Source organism: Triticum dicoccoides, chromosome 2B (genome assembly GCF_002162155.2).
Source record: "Triticum dicoccoides isolate Atlit2015 ecotype Zavitan chromosome 2B, WEW_v2.0, whole genome shotgun sequence".
In the NCBI taxonomy this organism is placed as follows: Eukaryota; Viridiplantae; Streptophyta; class Magnoliopsida; order Poales; family Poaceae; genus Triticum; species Triticum dicoccoides.
The window spans coordinates 749250583-749257728 of NC_041383.1; positions in this window are offsets into that span (position 1 = coordinate 749250583).

A 7146-nucleotide genomic window follows, 5' to 3' on the forward strand; every position below is an offset into this window, starting at 1 on the left:
CTGACCCACTGCAGCAAGAGCTGACATTGCAGTTATAGTTGCCTCGCCACCTTCAGAAGGTGGCGGTTCCACCATTTTTTCCATAGCTCGCTGAAAAGTTGAGGTTTTACATTAGTAGTACCAAAACAGAAGATATTAAGGAGGCAGCAAAACCAAACAAAATAGCTTTGGTCTATATACAGAACTTATTCTGGTGAACCCATGTAAAATATTAGTTGTATTTTATTGCAAAGTACATAATAAAACCAGGTTCCAAACATATGACCATGTACCATCGCTAATGTATTGTCTATTTCTTCACATTGTATTGAGGGCTAAGGATAAAGAGACGAAGTTTATAATACGGTAAGCATATTATGACATCATTCATATCACAAAACAATTGAGAACAGACAAACACGCAATCGTAACGTTGTGTGGGCAAGTCCAGCACGAAACTAGATTACGGGTCAACATCAAAGGAACATCACTCCTCTCTTTTAAACCTTGTAAGGTGCAATGATACACTAAGACAATTGTGTATAAAATTGAAAAGAGTAATAGACATTGGCTGCAAACCATGAAGTTCAAGGCACAAGTCAGAGTAAGTAGTAGTTAAAAGGCATGAGGATTAAGGACTTACAACAGCGTCTTTGACTGGTGTAGTCATGCCCTTCTTCTTGCTGGTGTGACAGTCCTTGAAGATTTCCACAGCATTTGGTTCAGGTACTTTTTGGTCCTTGCGGGCTTTCCTCTGCATTTCGAACAAGTCAATATAGATTTGATAATATGGTACAGCGAAAAGAGTGAAACAATAGCTAATTACAAGAGCCTCACAGTGTGCAATATAGCTACGAGATCCTGTCGTTTGTTGGAATTTCACTTTCGTACGGTTGGCCTTGTTCTTTGAACAGTTCACCTACAAGAAAATAGATTTGTGTGGCACACGCGTAAATAGGACTTCAACATGTGATCTGATCACATATATATAATGTACCTGATACTTCGGATCAGACCAGTGTTTAACAAGGCCCCTCTAGTCTTCATCCGATATATTTTCCACTAGAGATGTTTGGGAAAGTTCACTGTTAGCCTTGCCTTCAAAGTGGGTTTTCCTCAAGTTATACCGATATTGTCGCAGAGCAGACTTGAAAACATGGGTGCAAGCTTATCTGGTTGCATCATCTTGGCTATCCAACTTCAACCTCATCTTTTGAAAATTTTGGGAGTCTCATTATCAGCAACCTAGAAAGTATGGGACAAAGCAAGACGATATTACTAGTTTCCATACATAACCATACTTACAGATAAATGGTCGAGGAAGGTGTTGAACTGGGTTTCGTCTTTGTCATTCCTGTACTGAATCCATGTTGGGAGGATACGTACATGACACCTAACGGCAACCTCTGCCTCTGATACTAACTTGGCTGACTTTGTAGCATCACGTGGCCTTTTTAAACCTGCCTCAAAACGGATCTCCATTCTTCCTCCTCAAGATTTAGTTAACCTATCGAGCATTATCCCTGATGTTTGTTTCCTCTTGCACCTAGGTGCTAGTCCAACAACGAACATAGGAAGTGTTAGTGTACATCAAACTGTGAGACTACATATAAAGAAGCATGCAACTGTAACTTGACTCCAGCAAATACCTTCTTATTGTTGAAGCTCACAAGGTTCATCTGATATTGCCAACTCGTCTTGTGCCAAGAGTGCTTGGGAAGTAGTGACAGGTGGCAAGGGAGCTTGGGAATGTGCTTCTAGCTCAGTTGACGCACGAGTAAGTCATGCAGCTGGTAGTACTATAGTAGGTGTTGCAAGAACTAGGGTTGTCTCTGCTTGTTTGGTGGTAGCTATTTGTTTCTGTTTGGCTTTTTTGCAACTCGTGTAGCATGGGATGCCGTGTTTGTAGAATTTTCCGCTGGACTTTGACCTTCTATTGCACCATTAGTACCGGCAGAATCTGCAGGATTCATCCACTTCTCATTCCCTGCCATTCTGTGTTTCTTCCTCTTTCTCTGTGCCATGTTAAGTCAAGCCGACAAGAAAAACGAATAACATTTTAGTTCTTCAGAACAAATTGATGCGTGATGCAGACGAACTGAACTTTGATGATAGACAACCACATGATAGGAGGATTTAATATGTATGAAAAACAGGACGGAAGAGATAACCAGAACTATGATGTGTAAACTAAGAAGAAGACATTTCACCGAATTAGAAGCAATGCAATCGAAGGTAGACACCATATGAAAGATGCTACAAATATCGCTCTGCCAAGTTAACAGTGTCTCATCATAAATGGCATTTAAACAAATGTGAAGCAGTACAAGAAATAAATCATATGCAAGATGCAAACAACATCACACTACCATGTTAGAGGTCTCTCGTCATTAGTGCCATTGCATATTCACAGCATTGCATATTCACAGCTTATGATGTGTAAACTAAGGAGAAGGCATTTCAACAAATTAGAAGCAATGAAAGCTATACACCATATGAAAGATGCAACGAATATCACTCTACCAAGTTAAAACTGTCTCGTCATAAGTGCCATGTGAACAAATTAGTAGTACAAGCTAGAAAAGAATGTGAGATGTAACCTATATCACACTCAGAAGTCAAACGTGTCTTATGATAAGTGATTGTTGTAGGTTACACAATAGTAGTAATTTGATGTAAGAACATGGTGTGATAGAGAGATATTGTATTTTCTAGAAACAGGAACACATGTCTTATTCAAGTATAATGTGTAAAGTAAGCAGATGAAATTCAACAAAATTAGAAGCAATACAAGCTAGACATCACACATAACATGCAACCACATATAACAGTGCCAAGTTAGAGGGAGCACCGATGATGCTGCACTAGGGGAGACGTGCTCATCATAAACACAGCTTTGTTGAGTGTCTATGCATGTGTTGTCTTGGAAATCATCTTGGGGTTGTGGAGGAGTAGAAACTGTAGAGGCCCTCCGTTCGGAAGGAGCACCTTTATCTGTTGCCTTGCTAACTTCCTTCCGCTTTATTGATTTTGAATTTTCGAGTAAAACAGACAAGAAAAAGCAATAAAATTCTCTCTTCAGAACTCATTCATGCATGATACTGACAATCACTACTTTGATGTAAGGCAAACACATGATACCAGGATGGAATATGTACAAAAAATAGGACGGCATGACATGTTCACAACTGTTTGTGTAAACTAAGCAAAAATCATTCCAGCAAATAAGAAGCAGTGCAAGCTAGACACCACATGAAAGATGCAACCAATATGACTCTGCCAAGTTAAAAGCGTCCCATCATAAATGGAATTTCAACAAATTAGAAGCAGCGCATGCTATAAATCATATGAAAGATGCAACTAATATCGCACTGCATATACTAAAGGTGTCTCGTCATGTTGATTGATGTGGGATAGAAATAAAACAATAGTTTTATGTAAGGACATGCTTAATAGACAGATGTAAGGACATGTCCACCATTGGGACAACGTAGCGCAGACTAGTCCAACGGAGGAGCTGGCCCACGACCTCCTCGCCACCGACAACCGTTCATGTGGGTCATTGGGGCCAACAACGGGGCGCAGCTCCAGGACCGTCTCTGGACACGGTGACCGCGGTGAGCGACACGCTCATATCTTCGCTAGACATGGTTAGTTTCAGTGTGCCGAGGGTGGCGTTTGGTTTGTGCCCAAGGTTTCCCCATCAAAGCATTGGGTAGCCAAAATTTTGGTTGAGGTATTGTTTGCCCATGATTTGGCCGACATTGGCAAGAAAAATGAACTAGAGTTGGCTAGAGTTCATTGGCATGCCAAATAAATGGCAACCATCCAAACAAAGGCCAATCTTTGGGTCATGACCAAAGTTTTGGTTGAGGTATTGGTTGCCCATAATTTGGCCGACATTGGCAAGAAAAATGAACTAGAGTTGGCTAGAGTTCATTGGCCTGCCAAAAAAATGGCAACCATCCAAACAAAGACCAATCTTTGGATCATGACCAAAATTTTGGTAAGGTGCACTTTGGCCACAATCCAAACACACCCCAACACCCGACTCGTCAAGGATGCACGGGGCGCCGCGACGCGTCCGCGGAGTGGTGTAGCGCGGCCAACTGCATCCTCTGGACCTGATACCATGCCGGGTCGTCTTGCTTTTTCAATGACATGCGGGGATCGCATGTGAGCAATGGGCATCTCCAACGTTGCCACGACCGCAGCTGACTACCCTGGCACACCAAAACCCTCATCCCTCGCTCCGTCGCGCGGTGTGTTCCCAGCCGGCGCCAGCTGCCCGTATTCATGCGTCCATTCATCAAGCTTCAAAATATCGGATATCGGCTTCGTATCAGTTTGGCTTCGACATATCAGATGTCGGATATCGGGTGATATACCGGACGATATGTAGATATATCGGAGAAAACATGTCTTAGTTTTTTTCATTATTCTTGTTCAAAACATGTATTTTTAGTAAAACAAAATGCATGATGTCAATGCTTCAACACAACACTTTTAGATTCATAGTTTATTAACTTGTTGACTAAGAAACTATTAAGGAAAGATTCACAAAATTCTTACTCTATGATTAAAAACAATACGATATGTATGCATTTGTACGAAACATTGTGCATGACTTTGATAATATATGCTGAAGTCGTAAATGCATTATTCTATTTCAATATTATTTAATAAAGAACTATTGTTATCTACATATCATTCTATATCGATGGACATATCGGGCTAGATATCGGCCATATTGGTTGATATTTCGGTCCATATCGGGTGATATGTTTGAAAAATGATATTTACAAAACGATATGTTATGTCTATATCGGTAGAGCCCCAAAAGTGATATATCGGCCTATATATTGGTCATATCGGCCTTTATTTAAAAGCTTGCCATTCGTATGTCATTGTTAAGAGGCTCGGTGCCCGAGGGACCAACTCCGGCGACTTAATGACGCACCCGAACGCTTGGCCTCACCGGAATGCGCTACTTAAAGCGGCAATGCCCAGCTAACCTCCACACCATAGTGCATCGTCCTCCTACCTGGCACCACATCCGCCATGACCGCAAGTGTGAACGCTCTGCAGGAGAGCTTGTCTTCGGGGATGAAACTCGAGGTCGCCGCCCTCACTCAAGTCGCCTCTTGCGACGCAATAGCGGCGTAGCCGCACGCGGACGCGACCGCACAAGCGGTGGCCACACTGGCGGCCACCGTTAGCCACGTGTCCTACTTGCCGCCGTCCAACGTCCGGCACCGCCGAGGTCGGGGACTCCTCCGAGGATGAGTAGGACATGGGAGGCGGCAGGGCATGGTGTGCCAACTGGCCGGTCTGTATCCCGTGTTCTACTCTTCCTCGCTGAAGACCGCACCTTCACTTCACGGGTCTTGAACCCCGCCCCCGTACATAGAGATCGCAGATGGAGGACGTCGGTTGCTGCCGTATAATAGGTTTAGGGTCGAGTTTCTTTTATTTTTCTGTCCTATAGAAGTTCGAAATGTAATGAAAATCTGCCGTGTTTGCATTAATCTCGGCCGGTGTATATGAACTTTCACAATAATATACATATTGTAGGAGTACTAGAAAGATGTCTGTGCGTTGCATGGAAGATCAAGATCTTGTGGGAGAAAAGGATGAACGAGGGAAAGCCTTATATGCAAATATGGAGAGGAGTGCGGGTAAATTTTCATAGTTTCCTTCCTATCCGTTAGATATAGATCGGACGGTCTATATTGCAGGATGACAGGCACACCATCATCACCAACTCTGCTTTTTATTGAACCGAGATAAATCTAACATGCGAAGTAAAATAAACACATAGGTTCTATACATATAAAAATTATCTTAGGCACTCCAATAGTACGTCCACTACACATTCACGCATTTCACATCTTTCTACATTTACGGGAACCTACGAAAGGGTTAACGTAAATTGCCTCTCTCTCTCCTCCCCTGATTTTCATGGTGGTGGGCCCCTCCCTCCCCCCAATCTACAATCAACAGCTCACACGTTTCACATTACGTTAATTACATAATTGGGATTCCGTAGGTGTAGCATTACTCGTCCTAAAAAACCAAACTAAGCCAACCTCCCAGCATATCGCGCGGGAAAAGACCTGGCCACGCCGTTTTAGTCGGGATTACCGGATTACTACTCCCTCCGTTCAGAATTACTTGTCATAGAAATGGATGTATCTAGACATTTTTTAGTTCTAGATACATCCATTTCTGCGACAAGTAATTCGGGACGGAGGGAGTAGTAGTAGTATCGATGGATCACGCGAAGCAACAAAAAAAAATTGAGGGGGCGAAGCACCTAGTTTAAAAGGAAAAAAGGTAGTACATTCACAGCACTCCTGTCGCGGTCGCATTGCACCCCACACACGTTCGGTCCTGCACACGGCTCACGCAAACGGAACGCGCTTCGGCTTGCCTCTTCACTGACACGTGGGACTGCACTTGGAGAAGCCGACCATGCGCCAAACTCCCCCCGCCCACCATGCGAAAATATCCCCCCCCCCCACACCCAAAAATTCCCCCCAAATCCGATTCAACCGCCCTTTGGCCAACTAGCCAATAATATTCCCCAAACCCCGCTCCCCCTGTCCCCCTCCACTCCATTCGCTCCGCCAAAGCTGCCCTCCCCGCCGCGTCGATACGTCGGCGCCGCGGTTCGGCGATCCTCTCGCTCCCATAGTACGCTCTTGTAGACTGTCGTCCTCTAGCCGCGCCGCCACCTCTGGCTACGTTCTTCTAGAGGCGCACGGCGGTCAGCGCCGCCACCGCTGGCAACGTTCGTGTGGAGACGCACGGCGGTCAGCTTGTCCCACGGTACGCGCATTCTAGACTAAGGCCCCGTTCATGTCGATGTAGCGTTGAATGTTAGTTGAAAGACGCTGTTAATCTCATTGTTTGCCGAAGTAGTTTACTGTCAATATGCTCTTCTTAAGAAGCTTCCTTGCCCTGTTCTGCACTCAATGTGCTTAGCTGAGATGGCATGCCAAGGCCGATTAGTTGCTAAAATATCTTGCCATATATTTATTCTGACGTAGATTGGCATGGTCTAGTAGCCAATCTGTTAGGTGAAATAGCTCTACACCGTTTTATACTCGATCTTTGTTGCTGCGGTGGCCTTCGATAGTTTGATGGCTGTGTGCTCGGCCTCAT